We start from the raw sequence: 12,661 nt of genomic DNA on the forward strand, positions 1-12,661 counted from the left end.
CGGAGCCCGGGGGGGCTCCCTGGGGAAGGGGGGGCCTTTGGAGCCGTTCGGCTGTAGGGCCTGTGGCTGCTCGGCTCAGAGCTGGACGGGGAAGGGTCGAGGTGCTGGGCCAGCAGGGTTTGGAGGGGTTGTCTCCCCGGTTGCTGCTGTTCGGGGTGAGGCGGAGGAGCTGCCCGCATCTCGGGGCGAGTCACCCCGAAACTGGGCTCCCCGGGGGGGACGGGGCAGCACGGACGCGCACCCCAGCTATTGTAAGGCCCGTGAATGTCAAACTGCTGGCTCTTCCCACCACCTCCCGCCAGGGCCGTCCCCTTCCCCCCCCCTCCCCCCGGCGATGGAAGAGCTTCGTCTCAGGGACCCGCGGCTTCTTGCTGGCAGGGATTTGGGCTTGGGGTCTGGCCAAAGAATGGGGTTCCTAGCAGGGGGCACGGGGCTGCCCCCCTTCCCTGAAGCAGCATGGGGCATAGCGCTGGGTTCGAGGGAAAGGGAGTGTGTATTTTGCTAGTGGCCAGGCCATCTGGCAGCAGCTTTCACCCCTGGCTCCCCACCCTGAAGTTTGTGGTGGGCATTTAACAGCCCTGTGGGCAGCCCTGCTGTGACACCCCCCCACCCCCCCACCCCCCCCCGGCCCCAGGGCTGCCCCTCCGCTCCCCTCCGACTCTTCTAAAGAGCCCCGGCGCTTGTCCGCCGAATAAATATTTAACAATGAATTGAATGGTGATTACTGTAAAATAGGGATGATTTCCTGTGTATTTTAATGTTGCCAAAATGAGTCACCATTTAGCAATAAAAAAAAAGTCATAAATAAAAATTGCAGTATAATTACTTTCCAATTGGATGGCCAGGCCGGGGGGGGGGGGGGGGGCAGTCCTATGTAGAGGGGAGCCAGCCTGAGCTCACAGGAAGGTTATTTTCCTCTCCAGGTTTTTTTGGGGAAAACCAGAGAGCTCTGTGGAGGTGCCAGCAGCTCCGCCACATGCACTGAAAGGGGAAAGACCCAGCCAGGCTTTTGGAGAAGCGTTTTTCTGCTTCTATTTATAGGGAATCATTTTGGTCTCCCTCTGCCAGGGTGGGGAGCCACCCCATGAGGGCTGTGTGGGGCTGGGGACGGGGCTCGTTTGTGTGTTTCCTGGGACCCTTAGCCAGGGACCAAAACTATTTTTCCAGGTCCTTTTCCAGGACACTTTGATCTCATGTGTTCCCGCTCTTGCTGCATGGTTTTTTTGTTGTTGTTGCTGCCGTTGTTATGGCTGGATGTTCGCTGTTCCTTGCGGATGCACGCTGCTAATGACCTGGCAAAAAGCTGCCACCAGCTAGGCTGGATTTTGGCCCTGGCTTGAAATTTTAGGATATGCGGCCAGACACCGAAGGTGTCGGACAGCTGCATTGTAGAGCTGCAGAATTATTTCGTGACCTTGGCCAAATCCCTCGGTACCTCCATCGCCACGTTATCTTAATTTCCTTTCTCTTCGGTGATAAGCTTGTCTCTTCCCCCCCCCCCGCGCTGGGTGCGTGGCTCGGGTGGGTGCTCAGAGATTGGGGCAATGGAGGACAGCCCGAAGGTAGGGGACAACGGACCCGAAGGATTCCCCCCACGCCCTGTAGTTGAAGCGTTTCCTCCATGAAGCGACTGGAGTAGGGAAGAGCTGCTGGGAAAAATTCCCGGCAGGTTGCTGATGCTCTCTGCATGGCCTTGGCCAGGTCTCTGGCTGAAAGCCACTCCTTGCCAGCCGGCGAGGAAGGCGGCCATGTCGGCTCCCGAATTAGGGTGCGTGCTCTCAGCTGGTGACGCTTCCCGCCTGCGGGAGCCAGGCCTGGGATTCCTGGCTGCTTGCTCACCCCGCGGCATGAGCCGCTCTTAGAGCATCCCGGGAAAGGAGGGCTGGGACCGGGGGGCGGATGAGTAACGCTGGGCTTGGGAGGTCCGGGGGAGGCCCCGTTGTGAGAGGTTTGTTCCATGTGTGGCTCGCCTTCGGGAAGCCGTTAATTGAGAAATGAGTCAAAGTTTGGAGGCTCGGAGCCCTGTCCTTAGCACAGGGGACTTGGTGTGAGTGTGCGGTATCAACCCGGGGTGGCAGGGGTGGCCCCCATAGCCCGGAGGACCGATGGCAGTCTCCAAACACCCTCCCCATAAACTCACCTTTTTTTTTAGCATTTATTACTCTGGCTCTGCTGCCAGCCCACGGCGACGGGCATCTTGGCCCCAGTTATGGTCCAGTTTGAAGGGGAAAAGGGGCTCAAAACTCCTTGGGGACAGCACCAGTGCTTCTCGGCTGTAAGCTGGCAATTAGGGCAGGAGAGCTAGTGCTGGGCAAAAGAGGCTGGAGGCAGGTGTCTGCAGGAGGAAAGAAGGTGTCTGTGGAGGGCTGGCTCAAAGTGGAGGCACACACTCCATGGGTTTGGGGGAAGGGGACCGCTCAGCATTAGGTGCTGCACAAACCCACAGAGCCCTGGCTCAGAATTGGTTGAACTTCATGGTGCAACCGTAATACAAACTGTAAATAAAATATGTGGTTAATCTTTCTTTCGTGGGCGTATAAAGCGCTTACCTCCCCTTCCCCCCTGTGAGATGTTTTCTCCTTTGTTTCCTGTTTTTGTAGTGCTTAAAGAGGAGAGGAAAAAAAAAAAGCCAGCAACCCAGCCTCTTTTTTTTTCTTTTTTTTTTTCTTCTTGTCATTTTGTTTGTGTCAAGGTCTCAAAATGAAACACTTTTTCTTCCATCTTTGCTGCCCCAGCCACGTGCCTCCTGCCTGCATGGGGGAGCCTGCTGTCTCCCCTGCATGGGGGAACCTGCTTCCAAGGTTGAAAAAGAAAGTTGCTCCAGCATGAGGCTGATGTGTTGCACTTTTTTTTTTTTTTTAGTCCAAAAAGGGGAAAAGTACATTATTGGGATTGGAACGCGGATGAGAAGGCAGCAGCCAAAGAAAGGGACTCACGTGTGGGGTATTACCATTTTTGTCCCATTTTTGTGTGATATGGAGGCCAGGCCCATCAGAGCTTGTTTGGGGATGGTCCCAGCTGCCTGTCCACAGCTGGAGGTGCCACCAGTGGAAAAGGGCTTGGGCAGAGGCTCTGCTCCTGCTTCCGTTTTGTTTCAGGGGACAGAGATAGATTTCCCTCTGACCTAGCTTGCAGTGCATCTTTGGGAAACTGGGAGCAAATCCCTCCACATTCTGAAGTTCTCTGATGGTTTTGAACATGAAGAGGGAGAAAGCACGTTGTGGCACGGAGACCTGTGGGAGAACGTTGGGGATCCTCCTGCCCAGCACTGTGGAGCACTGCCCATTCGGCAAATCCATGGGGATAGAGGGACTGGGCTGCTGAGTCCATATGCTCCTCGGTGGCTTTGGGCTTGCTTTCTTGGCAGCACCCCAGGTAAGGGCCAGCTCAGGTCCTTTCTAAAGTATGGGAAAGAGGTGAGGTGAGCTCTTGGTAGGGTCACAGGGACAGATGAATCCCAAGTCTATACCAGAACCTCTGGTCCTTTGCCGTTGTTGGCCACCAGCCCCAGTGCAGAGATGGCCTGTGCGCTTTTCCTGCCTGCCCCAGCTGATTGCTTCTAAGGTCTCTAGAGGGAAAATGCCACCAGTTTTTCTTTGCTAGGTGGCCCTGACACCAGAGACACCTTCTTGTTTGAAACTAGTCCCATGTTGCATCCCCATGCTGTCATCTGTGCCAGGGACGTTTTGCTGGGACCTAGGGAGCCTCACTGGTGGGGAGGCTGGGGTCAGCTCCACTGTCAGGCTTCCAGCGTAAGCTGCTGTAGGTTGTTTTACTCTGAAACTGGTTTGGTAACTTGTGATAGACTGGATTTTTACAGGCTTACTTATTTTCCAGATGACTTGTTTATGAGGAGTGCAGCACGCAGCTCACTGGAGGCATTGTGAGTGCAAATGCCCAAGTGCTCGAGCGTTAATTTAGCTCTTGTGACTGTAGATGGTGTGGGTTGGTGCTTGGCAGGCATTTCCTATCGTGCTTTCTGAACATACCTGGTCCCCAGACAGCTCTTGCTCTAGGTCCTATGAAGCTGGAGATGTGCCAGTTCTCCCTGCGCCCTCCATCTGAGCCTCCACCAGCACCCCAGAGCTGAACTGCCAACCCAACCCAGGGGTTAGGTCAGCCTAACCCAGGTCTCTCCCTCCCCGGCTTCGCCAGTGCCCTGGTTACTGCCTGGAGGTCTCACGAGTCCAGCGCTAGGCTCCTAAATGTGACTGATCATTGTGCCCTGGGATGCTGTCAGTTGGTCAAGCTGCCGTGATGTGTAATGACTTCTTGGGCCTTGGGCAGTCACAGAAGTCCCAGCACGCACCTAGCCTTGCTTTCTAGCTCCATGCCATTCACCACCATCGATCTGTCAGGTTTGCTGCATGGTGTTGTCAGGGGCAGCAGGCGTTTTCAGTTCAACTGATAGCAGCCTGTGCTCTGCCCTAGAGAAGTCTCGGTGGGGCTGAGCCACCCTGCTGCAAACCCATCTGTGTTTGCTGGCCAAATGGCAGTGGGTATCTTGGCGGTCCCAGATCTTTGACTGAACTGAGAGAGTCTCCTGCCTCCCTGGGGTTTGGATTAAGGGCTTCTCCCCGCTGCCTTCCTGCTAAGCTTGAGCATTTTCCTCACCCTTAGCCCATCAAGTTGCCAGTGGCTGCTTGCTTTAGACCTGCAGCTGCAAGTCTTCTGTGTAGAGTGAATCTGAGAAGTGACAGCAGAGATGGAGGATGCTGGGAGGCAGCCTGGTGGGTTTAGGTGGGAGGGAGGAGGCTTTCATGGAGGGGACAGCTTTGGTAAAGAAAAGGAGTAGGATGGGGGGCTGCAGCGGAAAATGTTCTTTTTCCATGGGGCACAGTGCTATGTGGATGGGTGCTGGTGAAGAGGGAGGTGGAAGGAGAGGGAAAGAGAGGGTCATCTGAGGACCTTGAGCTGCTTTGCAAGGAACAGTGACAAATTGTAACTCAGACTTACTCCTGCACTATATAGGGGTTGGCTGCACTTTGCAGGTGGGGATGTCTAGGCACAGCCTTGCCCACCCATGCCAGAGAGCTTTCTGCCTTGAAGACCTTGCTTGGCAGTGGCTTTGAATGAGCCCTTGAGATTGGGGGTGTCCTGGTCTGGTCTGTGAACCAGGAGGTACAAGCCCAGCTTTGACTGGTGGTGAGGGCATAGTAAACTTAGCCCAGGCCCTTGTGCAGTCTAAATCCAACCTGTGATATTTATGTAAGCGTTATGTGACTGCTGGCATGGAGGTGTGCAGCACGCTGCTCTCCTCGAGCCCACGAGCATGGTGGAGAGCGAGAAATAGGAAAGACATGGGCTGCAGTGTGACACCCTGGACTTTCCTCTACCCCTCAGTCTTGTGCCTCGCATGTGGGAACCTGGCTGAGCCCTTCGAGGAATGTGCGAGTCCCGGAACCATCATTCCCTTTTCCTCCCCTCCCTTCGCTCCATCAAAAAAGCGCTGTCCTCGGGCTCTCCTGTGTGCTTGGCTAAGCCTGGTCCTGCCGGAGGTGGGGTCCACAGCCTCTTTGCTGCACTGGTCTTTGCCTCTGGTCCCCATCTGAGTGGGGAGGGGGGGAAGCAGAAGGAGGAACTGGTGAAGGGGGTGGGAGGAGAAGGCAGATTTCCATATCTCACAAAGGGCACAAGTGATCAGATTCATGCAACTGCCCAAGAATAAAGAGGCTCTTACAGTGCTAGCTGCCCTGACCTCTCTCCTCTCTGCTCCAGAGGACAGCGTGTGACCACACAGGGGTTTCTTAGCTGTGCTTTGGAGGGAGGCAGTGGGTTTTCTGTCCCCAGATCTGTCTGCAGCTTGCCTTGCAGCATATTGGCCTATTTTTTGCTTGTTACCTATCTGTTTACTGGAAATCTTGGTACACTGTGGTAATTTCTTCTTTTCTTCTCTTTAATTTCGTGTAATTGTTTTGGGGTTTTTTTTCCAATCTGACGCTGAAATGGGGCTGAGAGCAGCAGTGCTTCCAGAGCAGGGACAAAAGTAACCAGGAAACACAGGGCAAGAGAGGAGGGATCGACACCGAAACAATGAAATAGCCAAGCAAGGAAAGACTGAATGCTCAATAGCACAAGCCTTTGCAGAAATGCCTGGCTAGTGCAGCATTTTATAATCAGCTTCTGTGCTGGGCTGGCCTGCAACAGTAGTGTGATGGGGGAGGAATGCTTTGAATTAGCTGGATGCCAGAATTAATTCTGTCAGAATTCAAATGTACATGTATGTAAGGATTTATAAATAAACACTTGGAGCCAGATTCTGGTTTGCCACGCAGGCTCCGGGGCAGAATCTGGTCTGGCCTGGCTTTTTTTCTTTAAAATAAAACAAACAAAAAAAAAGCTATAGAGCTGGGCTAGGTTCTGGCGACTGTCAACTCTGTGCTTTTATCAGCAGCTTGTAGGTGCAGGAGATGCTGGTTTGTTTGGAGTAAGGGGGATGGCTCGGAGGAGTTGGAGCTGCTGAGCTTGCTTGCAGTGCAGTGGCAGCCAGTTTTCTGCAACAAACCTCCATTTGCTGGTAGAGAAGATGGGGCAGATGCTGGAAGACCACTGGGGAGGTGTGGAATGTGCAGGACCAAGGATGTCCTGCCCTTCTCTTTCCTCCGTGGAAGAAGCACTGATCGAGGTAGTCACCCCTCCTTTACCCAGGAGAGCTACAGCCAGCATGCTTTGGAACGGGAGGAAAAGATGCCTGGTCCCAAGTATGGAGGGAGGGACAGTTATTTACAGGCGTGAGACTCTGGATGCACGCAAGAGTTTTTACATATGTCCCCCAGATGAACTTGAGGAAGAGGCTCCCAGTCACAAATCCTTTCTGATAAGGACAGTTTTGGCCCGTTCTCACCAGGGGATCATGGTTTACCCCTTTTGTGTCTTGTGACTCACTTGTGATGGTAACATGAGCAAAGTTCCCGGCTCAGAGCAGCACCCTGCCACTCTGCATTGGTGCCATCTACCTAACATGCACTCAAAATCATCCATTTGCTGGAACGATATACCAGAACGGTTTGAAAAAAAAAATAAAATTGAACAGGAATCAGTTTAATTTCTCTGTTTCTTCTCTTCCCTCTGCCTGGCCTTTCTCAATTCCTTGGTGTGTGGATGCTCGGGGGGGGGGGGCGTCTCTGGAGTGGGCTGGGAAGAGCTGAGCTGTGGATGGCTCCAGATGAGGCAGTTGGCAGGGAGTGACGTTCCGGATGGCTGTGTCTCTCTGAAATATGAGTAAACGTTGTCAGACTAGCCGACTGTGCGATCTGGGGCTCAGGGAGGGCTGATCTGCCCTTTCCTCCCTCCACCCATCTCTCCCTGTGTGGGTTTCCCCATTTGCTCGGTATCACCCAGTCCTCTCCCTTGCTTGGGTGACCTGGAAGCTTCATCCTGGAGCTGGAGCTTTGGAGAAAGGAAAGGAAAATCCTTGTGTCCTAATGGAGGCAGTTTTCCCTCGCTGCACAACAGCTTAATCTAAACCCTAATTTCAGCCAGTTATTGTGTGCCTTTAAAACCCCATCCCCTGGAAACTAGTCTCCCACCCCCTTCCTTCCCAGTCGATTCTGGTCGGTGGAGCCGAGCTCCGGGGTTTGGTGCCTGGCCACACGCAGGCACGAATCGATCGTGCTGGGGGGCAGGTTGATATTTTCGTGGCAATGGTTTTTATTGCTGGTTGCGGTTGTTGTTGGGAAGTCGGGGGGGGTTGGGGGGGGGGTTGGTGTGTGCTGTAACGGGATTGTGTCTGTGGCAAGGGGAGAGAGGGTAACGCGACTGCGACCTTCTGCTCATTATCCTCTTGCTAGCAGGGGGCTGTATCCCTCTCCCCATCCGAATCCATGTGGAGCTGCTGGCTCTGCAGTGGAAGCTGGTTTTCCCTGCAGGTGAACTCCTCTGCGCTCAGACAAAGGGCTGGGGGTGCCGGTGCCTCCCTTTGTTCTCCTCCTGTCCTGGTGCACCCGCCTCTGATGGCAGAAAGCCCCTTGAAGCGTGCCTTTCAAATGGATGGAGCGGAATAAATGCACTGCGAGGTCTCTGTCCCCCTCGCAGACCCTTTGGGGATGGGGGGTGGGTTGGTCCACGCTCCCCCTTCCCTCGGGTATTGTGCTAGCCCCCTTAGCGATGGGGGTGGCGGGATCCGGGAGGGAATTACTGCAGCTCTCCTGCCACAGCTGCACTGTTGTGGCTGGGTGGCTGAGGCCCATGAGCCCTGTTTGGGTCAGGGGTGGTTTGGTTGTAGGGAATGGGATCTGCCCCCTGCAAGGGAATGTGAGCACGTTTTGGGTTTATTTCCCTGCCTCTGCCTGCTGGCATCCTGCACGACAGGGCATCCAAGCAGGAGACTGGAAATAACGCCTTGTGTGTTGTGCGGAGACCACCCCTTGCCAAACGCATCTCCTGACAGTGTGAGCTCAGCATGTAAAACCACAACTTGTCCTCCAGCCAAGGATATTGTAGCATTCTACTTACCACGGGAGAAAAAGGTCAGTTTAATCTCTGCAACAACCTAAAATCTGGGTAGGGAAGTCAAGATGTTACCCTAAAGTAGAGATAAACAGAAGGGGGGGGGGGGGGAACCTGCTAGGGAGCTGGGAATTCCATGGCACAGTGAGGAAGCAATCCTGAAGACTCAGGCTTTCTTTGCTGGTGGTGGTACCTTGCGGAACACAGACCCTGCTAGCTGCCCCCACCCAGGTACTTTCTCCTCTGGTCCTCTCCAAGGCTGGCTCCTGGCTACCTCTGTGATCTGGGAACACACATGGTACTAGCCTCCATTTATCACAGCGCTTTTGCGGCAATCTGCAAAACAATACCGAGGTGACAAGCTAAACCTTCCTTTACAGGTTAAAACTGCCTGCTGGAGCCTTCCTCTGAAAATGTTCCTCCTTCCAAAAATGCAAGGCCCAGCTTTGCAGGAGCAGAGGAGAGACAGGAGGCATCCAAAAAGACTGGCTCCATGCACGCGCTGCACCAGTAACTGTAGACACAGACATTTGAGGAGAACCTTGTGCTTCCCAAAAGGCAGAGGCTGGGTCTGTCAGCTTGGGTGGAAGGTGAAGGAAACCAGGGCAGTGGGAACCCGTGGGGCAGGGATCCCAGGTGTGTCCCATCCGTGGGATGGCGATCCCAGGTGTTTTGAATCCCAGCCCTGCTGGCTGCTTTGCATCCGTGGAGTCCCCCTCTTACTCGGCCCGGTGGAGGGAGCAGGTGCTAACGTTGTAAAGGTCGAGCAGAAATCACCAGCTGGCCCCGAGGTGCAGTTGTGCTAGCTGGCAGGTAAGGAGAAGCTATCACAGAACCCAGCTATCAGCCAGGTTCCTTTGTGGGTGCAAGCTCACCAGGGGGTGAGGAGCTGCTGTTGTCGGTCCTTCTCTAGAAAATGGCAGCGCGGTAACAGCTAGAAATGGCTTCTCTGATCGTACCCTGCACACTACGCTGCCCCTCCGCTCCCTGTGCGGCTCTGGGTGTGCCTCCACCGCATCCTCTTTAAAAAAGAGGATAATGAAACTGAAAGGAGGAAGCAGTGCGTGTGGGCTGCCGGGCTTCATAAGGCCCTGCTGGAGACCTGAGGAGCTGGATTTCTGAGGCAGGAGATGAAGTGCCAGGTGGGGAGAGGGCATCTGGTGTGGATTTGGGCATGGAAACCGAGTCTCGAACGCAGCTTGTGTGAACTGGCAGGCCCAGGGTTGAGCAGAGCAGATCCCCTGGCTCCCTGGAAGGATGGACCTGGCTGGGGTCTGAGCTGTTGAGCTCCGATTGCCGAGTCAAACCTGGAAGATAAATGATACTTCAGGGGCTTGGATCGATAATGTCAAAGGCTGGCCAGTAATTGGGTGAGATTAAAAACCAATGACAGGCCTCCTCGTAGGAGCAGAAGTCAGCACGCTGAAGGAAAGCAGCAGGGTTTGCTCCTTTACAGTTAATTCCCTCGTGCCCACATCCAAAATCCACCTTCCTGGGCTGCCCCCTACAACATCAGTGATTCCCTCCCCCCCCCTCAGTCAACATCGACCAGATCCCACGGGTCCCCTATGGCCAACCCATCTTCACCAGTGCCGGTGCAACGGGTCCAGAGTGCTCCTGCCCTTGGGAGGGCAGCTGAGGTGGAGACAAAAGCAACGCAGCCCAGTGCTGGCTGCCAGCTGCCCCTGCTGCTGGGGGATGAGCTGGGGCCGTGGGAGGCAGAGGAGGGGAGGAGAGGCTGAAGCAAGAGGTCGCATCGGTGCTGCGGGTACGTGATGTGCTGTGGGTACTGTGACGTGCTGCGTGTTGTAAAGACGCTCGGCTTCAAGGAGTGCGTTGGGGAGAGGAGTATGGGAAATGAGGGCTGCAGGTGACTTTGTCCTGAAGGTGTTGGTTTTACCTGTATTGCCCAGTTAATGGGTGCCACAAGTGTTTAGCCACCCATGGCCAGGAGACAGTGAGGTGGGGTGTGCCGTTGTGCTCATTTTGGGTGTGTGGTGTTCAAGCTTATCACAGAAGTGGCGGTGGGCGCTGGGCAGGGGGCTGCGCCCCCCAGGCTCAGCTGGAACGTGCTTCCCCTGGTCAGCAGCAGCTACAGTCCAGCTGAGGTGGAGAAGACGGAATTGATTTATTTGCAGGAGCAAACTGAAATAAACTCTAGTCCCTTTTTTCTGTGCATCCTTAAAGGGGTGCATGCTCCTTCGCAGCTCCGCAGGGCAGGAGCACGCTGGGGCTCCTGTGAAGGGTGCTGGGAAGTAGGATGTTGCCTCTTTCCTGAGCGCAAGGGCGATTAAAGGAGAAGGGGCCGTGCCATCTCCTGCCGCTGCCCCTCATACACACGCAGGGAGCTGGAGATGCCGCTTGCCTTTGCCCCGGGCTCCTCTTCCCCTTCCTCCCCGCTCCCCCACCCATTCCCCACCAGGAAGTCTGGCCTTTGTGTGAAGTGATGCCTCCTGACATTAGCCGGGCGCTGCAATTTCCTCCGCAGCGGGGAGGGTGAGCAGGCAAGGAGAGGGGTGCCACGCTCCCCAGGGGGTGACATACAGTCCTGCCCTCGCTGGGGCACAGAACAGCAGCCCCTGGGGGTGGGGGCTGCGTATCTGGTCGGGATGCTGTGGGGAGGTGGTTGCCCCCCAGCCCTGTCAGCGTGGTGGTTCACTGGAGCTTTGCCTGCTTGTGCTGCTCTGTCTGAAAGCACTGTGCTGGTGGCTCCTTGCCTGTGACTCTGCTTCGGTGACATCTTTATTTGACCCCTCCAGGGGTGCAGTGTTGGGCTCTATGCAGCTGGAGCTTGGGCAGTGCCAGCTGCAGGGTCTTGCTCTGGAGTCAGCGGCCCAGTGCCGCGGCACAGAAGCGGAGGGGCTCACAGCAAGGCAGGAGCAGGGCTGACATCTCCTGCGGCGCGGGGCTGCACCTGAGCTCTGGGAGCATCTTGCTGCCCATGCAGAGACCTTGCTTCAGCAAGGGCAAGGCGCAGCTTGGCTGCAAGGTTGTTTGCAGGGTGCGGACTCTTGGCTGCTCCTTGGGAAGGGGCTAATGCAACACATGGGAATTGGCCTAGCGCCTGCCAGCAAGAAGCCGTGGCTGGCACCTTGCCAGGAGCTTGGGGGCCTCGCATCTCTTTAATTCGAGATGTGTTTACTGGCGGATTGTGTTTTGCAGCTGGCTGGCTGGAAACTACAAGTCCCAGCATGCTCCTTCATCTGTCACCTGGCTGCTGAGCTCTGGCGGGAGTGGGGTACCATGGGGATCGTAGTCTTGGTGCTCACCGCTGCAGGGGTTCTGCGGCCGTGGAGATGGGCTCTGGTTCAGCATTGCTGGGCAGAGCCAAGCTACGAGACACAGGGCTGGTCTCTAGCTCCTGCTTTCTTACCATCCCGCCACCCACTTGCTTGATGCGAGGCGAGGTTGGCCTTTTTATGTCACCAGGCTGGGGAAGGGATCTGGTCCTATTCTTACTTGTTTGCAACGTAAATATTTTGGTCTCGAGTACGTTGCTGGGAGCTGGGTGTCACGTTGAGGAGCATGATTCATTCATGCTGTTGCTGCTCGGAGCACAATGAGGCAGCCTTGGGACCGGTCCCAAAGATTTCCTGTGATCGCGGCTGGTGGGGAATTTGGGATGTCACGTTTGAGTAAGTCAGAGCCCTCTTCGTGCGATTCCTGCAAGCCAGAAGTACTGTGCCGTGCCCAGCGTGTTCAGGGTTTGCCACCCCCAAAATGCGGTGGGTGCAGGTGGCTTGCATTTCCAGGGGAAGAATGGAGAGCGGGGCTGAGCTCCAGCTCCAACCTTCCCCAGCTGCTGGCATGCGGAAAAGGTTGCAGGGTGTAGGGCTTTGTGCCTGGTCCCAGCCAGCCTAACAAATCAAGGTACAAAGCGATGCGAGTCTAAAACCTGCTGCGTACCGAGTCTCAGGAGGCCCCAGCAGAGTTTCCCCAGTGAGGCCAGCACCACATGAGTGTCCCTGTGTGGTTTAGAGGGACGAGGGACAGCCCAAGGCGGGATGCTGGGTAGATGGGCTGGAGCTGTGGAAGATGCCCCTCCATCCCTGACTTCCACTGGCGATGTTCTGCTGCCAGAAGGGACCTTTGCTCTCCCAGTCTGGTCACAGGTACAGGAGGGGCTGCGCCCTCCGCTCTGGGACAGGCTCCCTCAGTCCCCCTGTGTGTCGCTTCGTCCTCCCCACGCCTCTGAGAGCCAGGTGCAGGCTCT

The 12,661-nt window shown here is 55.5% G+C and overlaps 1 protein-coding gene across 1 annotated transcript in view; it reads left to right on the forward strand.

Annotated features, from left to right (window-relative positions):
- The window catches only part of TRIM8 (tripartite motif containing 8), a 30,207-nt gene that overhangs the window by 2,152 nt on the left and 15,394 nt on the right, over positions 1-12,661 (forward strand). The gene's annotated exons all lie outside the window — the stretch shown is intronic.

The sequence above is a fragment of the Falco punctatus genome (assembly GCF_963210335.1).
Source record: "Falco punctatus genome assembly, chromosome: 9".
NCBI lineage: Eukaryota > Metazoa > Chordata > Aves > Falconiformes > Falconidae > Falco > Falco punctatus.